Raw genomic sequence first — 7,266 nt, forward strand, 5'->3', positions numbered from 1 at the left:
TTGAATTTAATTGATGAAAGGAGAAAATATAAAAATGCAGTAAATGAAGCAGGCAAAAAGGAATACAGACGTCTCAAAAATAATTTCGATAGGAAGTGCAAAATGGCTAAACAGACATGGCTAGAGGACAAATGTAAGGATGTAGAGGCTTGTCTCACTAGGGGTAAGATAGATACTGCCTACAGGAAAATTAAAGAGACCTTTGGAGAGAAGAGAACCACTGGTATGAATATCAAGTGCTCAGATGGAAACCCAGTTCTAAGCAAAGAGGGGAAAGCAGAAAGGTGGAAGGAGTATATAGAGGGTCTATACAAGGGCGATGTACAAGGGCGACCTGAGTCGAAACAAGGCCCCGGGAGTAGACAACATTCCATTAGAACTACTGACGGCCTTGAGAGAGCCTGTGCTGACAAAACTCTATCATCTGATGAGCAAGATGTACGAGACAGGCGAAATACCCTCAGACTTCAAGAAGAATATAATAATTCCAATCCCAAAGAAAGCAGGTGTTGACAGATGTGAAAATTACAGAACTATCAGTTTAATAAGTCGCAGCTGCAAAATACTAACGCGAATTATTTACAGATGAATGGAAAAACTGGTAGAAGCCAACCTCAGGGAAGATCAGTTTGGATTCCGTAGATAATGTCGGAACACTTGAGGCAATACTGACCTTACGACTTATCTTAGAAGAAAGATTAAGGAAAGGCAAACCTACTTTTCTAGCATTTGTACACTTGGAGAAAGCTTTTGACAATGTTGACTGGAATACTCTCTTTCAAATTCTAAAGGTGGCAGGGGTAAAATACAGGGAGCGAAAGGCTATTTACAATTTGTACAGAAACCAGATGGCAGTTATAAGAGTAGAGGGGCATGAAAGGGAAGCAGTGGTTGGGAAGGGAGTGAGACAGGGTTGTAGCCTATCCCCGATGTTTTTCAATCTGTATATTGAGGAAGCAGTAAAGGAAACGAAAGAAAAATTCGGAGTAGGTATTAAAATCCATGGAGAAGAAATAAAAACTTTGAGGTTCGCCGATGATATTGTAATTCTGTCAGAGACAGCAAAGGACTTGGAAGAGCAGTTGAACGGAATGGACAGTGTCTTGAAAGGATGGTAGAAGATGAACATCAACAAAAGCAAAACGAGGATAATGGAATGTAGTCTAATTAAGTCGGGTGATGCTGAGGGAATTAGATTAGGAAATGAGACACTTAAAGTAGCAAAGGAGTTTTGCTATTTGGGGAGGAAAATAATTGATAATGGTCGAAGTAGAGAGGATATAAAATGTAGACTAGTAATGGCAAGGAAAGCGTTTCTGAAGAAGAGAAATTGGTTAACATCGAGTATAGATTTAAGTGTCAGGAAGTCGTTTCTGAAAGTATTTGTATGGAGTGTAGCAATGTATGGAAGTGAAACATGGACGATAAATAGTTTGGACAAGAAGAGAATAGAAGCTTTCGAAATGTGGTGCTACAGAAGAATGTTGAAGATTAGTTGGGTAGATCACGTAACTAATGAGGAGGTATTGAATAGGATTGGGGAGAAGAGAAGTTTGTGGCACAACTTGACTAGAAGAAGGGATCGGTTGGTAGGACATGTTCTGAGGCATCAAGGGATCACAAATTTAGCATTGGAGGGCAACGTGGAGGGTAAAAATCGTAGAGGGAGACCAAGAGACGAATACACTAAGCAGTTTCAGAAGGATGTAGGATGCAGTAGGTACTGGGAAATGAAGGAGCTTGCACAGGATAGATTAGCATGGAGAGCTGCATCAAACCAGTCTCAGGACTGAAGACCACAACAACAACAACGAAATCTGAATCAGACACAAATTGTTTAAGGTATCTTACTTCTGATGTTTTCGCTGATTATTATGACGACAATGTGTTCATTCATGACAACGAGAATAGATAGAGACGCGATGGACGATATGATTAATAGTGAAGAATTAATTAATGGCAAGGTTAACAAAGCTGAAGTGACAGATGACGTTGGAAGAGAAGAGATACGCCAAATTTTGACTTTACATGCTACAGTATTTAGTCATCATACAGGAACTATACAAGGCTTACAATATTTATTTAAAGTTAAAGAACACACACCATTTCGGGGGAAAACGTACGCTATTCCTTTGGCTTATAGAGACAAGGTTAAGAGTGAACTTCAATACATGTTAGATCAAGGCATTATTGAGCCAGCAGTCAGCCCTTATACCAGCCCATTACATGTCGTTCTTAAAAAGGATGGGTCAATTCGTTTGGTTCTGGATTCCAGACAGATAAATAATATCATAATTCCTGAAACTGACCGTCCACAAAATTTAGATGAACTTCTTCAACATTTCCATGGAATTAAAGTTTTATCCACATGCGCGCAAGTTTTTGGTAAATTGAACTTCACCCTGATCGTAGAAAATACACTGCCTTTTTAGCCTTTGGTAACTGTTATCAATTTCGGAAATTACCGTTTGGACTTACTGTATCTTCAGCAGCATTCATTCGTGGTTTAAATGAAATTTTACCTGTTTTTCTTCGTAACAATATTACTTCATATATTGACGATATTCGTATTGATAAACGTTCTTGGAGTGAGCACAACAGAATTTTGGATTCATTATTACGTATTTTTGCAAGAGTTGGCATTATAGTGAACTTGGAAAAATCTGAATTTGGTCGTTCTCAGGTGAAATTTCTTGGTCATATTATTTCTACAGAAGGTATTCTTCCTGATCCAGAGAAACTAGACGCTATTCGTAATTATGCTGTTCTTACTACTAAACGTGATGTCGTAGTTTCCTTGGTGTCTGTAATTTTCTTAGACGCTTTGTTAGATTGGACAATTTGGCCACACCTCGTTTATCTGAACTTTATGGAAAGAATTCTAATTGCTGTTGGATGAGGAAGCTCAATTAGAATTTGAACAACTTCGTGATGCTTTAGTTGCTGCTCCATTTCTTTCACATCCGGATTTATCTAAAGGTTTTTGTTTGGCGACGGACTCATCATACAAAGGCCTAGGTGCACACTTCTTTCAAGAGATAGAAGAAAACGGCGTTGTAGTACAGAAAACTATTGCATTTGGAAGTCGTGTTCTCTCTAAATCAGAAAAGATTTATTCGATTACGGAAGTTGAAGCTTTGGCTGTTGTTTGGGCTTTCATAAAATTTCGCATCTTTTTGTATGGCAGACATACTAAGGTTTACACCGATCATCATTAGATTAGATTAGATTAGATTTACTTTCATTCCAATTGATCCGTAGTGAGGAGGTCCTCCAGGATGTGGAACATGTCAGAAAAACAACAATACATGACAAATATTTACAACTAAAACAAATAAGCTAATGTATCATTCCACAGGTCCCAAGTGGAATGATCGTCATTTTTTAATGAACACTAAGAGTCATTTTACAAATACTATTGCACTGAATTTAAAATAAAAAAGTTTTTTATTTATTTATAAGGTAAGAAACATGTAATACAACTACTGTAATACTTATTTACAATGAACACATTACTGCACTGAAATGGTGCAGAAGTTAGATTATACTTACACACTTACACACACACAAGCACACACACACACACACACACACACACAAATTTTCAGTGAACACATTACTGCACTGAAATTGTGCAGAAGTTATGTTGTACTTATATACAAATCAGTTGGTTTTCCTAAGAAATTCATCAATGGAGTAGAAGGAGTTGGCCACCAATAAATCCTTTAGGCTTCTCTTAAACTGAATTTCATTGGTTGTTAAGCTTTTTATGGCTGCTGGCAAGTTATTGAAAATGTGTGTTCCTGAATAATGCACACCTTTTTGTACAAGACTAAGTGACTTTAAATCCTTGTGAAGATTATTCTTATTTCTAGTATTGATTCCATGAATTGAGCTGTTGGTTTGAAAAAGTGATATATTTTTAATGACAAATTTCATTAAGGAATAAATATACTGGGAAGCTGTAGTTAGTATCCCTAGTTCCCTAAACAGGCTTCTGCAGGATGTTCTTGAGTTCACACCTCATATAATTCTTACTGCACGTTTTTGTGCCCGGAAAACTTTAGCTTGGCTTGATGAATTACCCCAGAAAATAATCCCATATGACATTATGGAATGAAAGTAAGCATAGTATGCCAGCTTTTTCATTTTTATATTTATTCGTGTTTATCTGTAATTTAACTGACTTTGCACTTTTTGTCAGACGACAAAATTCGCATTGCAAACAGAGATTTGTTAAGACGCTTCAGCAGTTCTGTGGTGTGCTCCTCCCAGTTGAATTTATTATCAAGCTGTAATCCCAAGAATTTAACACCGTCCACTTCTTCTATCTTCTTGTCATCATATGTTAGACATATACTCTTGGGACACCCCTTACAAGTTCTGAACTGCATGTAGTGTGTTTTTTCAAAGTTTAGTGACAAAGAATTGGCTAGGAACCAGTGATTAATGTCCACAAATATTTTATTGGCTGATCTTTCTAAGACTACACTTGATTTGCTATTTATTGCAATGTTTGTATCATCAGCAAACAAAACAAACTTGGCATCTGGTAATGTTACTGATGACAGGTCATTGATATACACAAGAAAAAGTAAGGGCCCCAAAATGGAACCTTGTGGGACCCCACATGTAATTAGTTCCCAGTTGGATGATGCCTGATAGCTTGATACATGTCTCTTTCCTAATAACACCCTTTGTTTCCTGCCAGAGATATAAGATTTGAACCATTTTGCAGCATTTCCTGTTACACTATAATATTCTAGTTTACTTAAAAGGATATTGTGATTTACACAGTCAAATGCCTTTGACAGATCACAAAATATACCAGTTGCCTGCAATTTTTTGTCTAATGAATTAAGTACATTTTCACTGTAAGTGTAGATAGCCTTCTCAATATCAGAACCTTTTAGAAATCCAAACTGTGACTTTGACAGTATGTTATTCGAGATAAGATGGTTATAAAGACGACTGTACATTACTTTTTCGAAAATTTTTGAGAATGTTGGCAACAGTGAAATTGGACGGAAATTTGATGCTATTTCTTTATCTCCCTTCTTAAACAGTGGCTTAACTTCAGCATATTTCAGCCATTCGGGAAATATTCCACTGATAAACGACTGGTTACACAGATAGCTTAATATGTTCCTTAGCTCAGAATCACATTCTTTAATTAACTTTGTTGATATTTCATCATACCCACTAGATGTTTTTGATTTTAAAGATTTTATGATGGACGTTATTTCTGTTGGGGTAGTGAGGGTCAAATTCATATTATGGAAGTTACTTGAAATGTCTGGTCTAAGGTAATCCATAGCAGCATCTACCGAACCTGACAACCCCATCTTTTCAGTAACAGTTATAAAATGTTTGTTAAATAGTTCTGCAACACTATACACATCTGTCACCAATGCATCATTTACTCTTAATGCTATTTGTTCCTCTTCATGTCTGGTTCTACCGGTCTCCTCCTTCACTATATCCCATATTGTCTTTATTTTGTTATCTGATATGACTATCTTTTCCTTGTAATATATTTGCTTTGACATCCGTATTACAGTCTTTAATATTTTGCAGTATTTCTTATAATGTGCTATAGCATCAACATTGGAAATGTTTCGGATTGACAGATACAGTTTTCTTTTTGTTTTACAAGATACCCCTATTCCTCGAGTAATCCATGGCTTCTTTGTAGACTTTGCTCTAACCTTGGTAAGTTTTGGGGGAAAGCAGTGTTCAAATAAGGTAAGCACTTTATTAGCAAAAATGTTATATTTTTCATTCATGCCATGAGCACTGTAAACATCAGTCCAGTGAATGTCTCTGAGGAGTGTCCTAAAATAATCAATTTTTGGCTTACTGATTACCCTCTTGAGCTCAGATTTAACAGATTTTATATCCTGTTCAGTATTAACATTTAACAGAAGGAACTGCATGTCATGGTCTGAGAGGCCATTGACTATTGGTTTTGTAATATAATTTTGTTCATTTGACTTTTCTATAAAGATATTATCAATGGCCGTTTGTGAGCAAGTGGTTATCCTAGTGGGGAACTTTACTGTGGGAATTAAGTTGAATGATAGTGTTACTAACTCAAATAGGTTCTTATTGGGAGAGTCTTTAAGGAAATCTACATTGAAATCACCAGCAACCACTATTTCTTTGTTTTTGGTTGTTAAATGGGCCAGTACAGCTTCAAGGTGGTTTACAAACAGATTAAAGTTACCTGCAGGTGCTCGATATACACTTAATATTATGAAAGATTTTTTGTGAAAATCTAATTCTGTTGCACATGCTTCCATATGCTGTTCTAGGCAAAATTTATGAATGTCTATGTTCTTAAATTTATGACCGTTCCTGATGAATGTGGCAACTCCTCCTTTCTCCATTTCTGATCTACAAAAATGAGATGCTAACCTAAACCCTGTAACACTTAAAAGTTCTATACCAGTGGTCACATGATGTTCAGAGAGGCAGATTATGTCAGCTGGGTTTGAAGACTCTAATTCATCTATGCAGATAGTTAATTCATTAATTTTATTTCTCAGTCCTCGAATATTTTGATGCAATAAAGATAGCTGACATTTCACATTGACTGACTTAAAATTGGGTGGAGTTAAAATATCTGCTGACAGTTGAAAATTCTTAACCAATGGCTGTTTATGTTGATGTAATAAGCTGGAATTATGTTTTTTGATTTCTTTCTCAAACTGAAGGTTTGTCTCAGTTCTAACCTCTCTTAAAATTTGTTTTCTTTCTGTCCTCCCTACCCTAAAAAAGGGTCTTTTCTGAATCCTATAACCACTGGTATTTTACCACTGAACAACAAGTTAAACTTTACGCTACTTTCCGGAAATGCTAGTTAAATAATGAAGAGGTACGCTAAGTTCAATTGCTGGAGAGAGCAAGGAACAACTAAACGAAATTCTATAGATTTGCTGCAGCAGAACGTAAACAGAAAATACGACTGTACGGTCTTTTCGCGTTTTCTGCTATATTACGTAAAGAGAAATGAAACCTTTAATGGTACACTTAAACGGCACACTAATACACTTATTTACCACGTAATCAGTACTAATCTATGTGTTTTATAATCTAAAATAACTTATCTTTACGAGAACACCAAACCTCGCGCTAGTCGCTTGGCTGCAGGGCTGCCAACTCTCGCTCTGGAATTTCTTATGTCAACAAAATTAACACATGGAAGATTATCACGATGGGCACTGTATCTACAGGAATTTGATTTCAGTATTGTTTACATACAGG

The sequence above is a fragment of the Schistocerca serialis genome, chromosome 5 (genome assembly GCF_023864345.2).
Source record: "Schistocerca serialis cubense isolate TAMUIC-IGC-003099 chromosome 5, iqSchSeri2.2, whole genome shotgun sequence".
NCBI classification, from domain to species: domain Eukaryota; kingdom Metazoa; phylum Arthropoda; class Insecta; order Orthoptera; family Acrididae; genus Schistocerca; species Schistocerca serialis.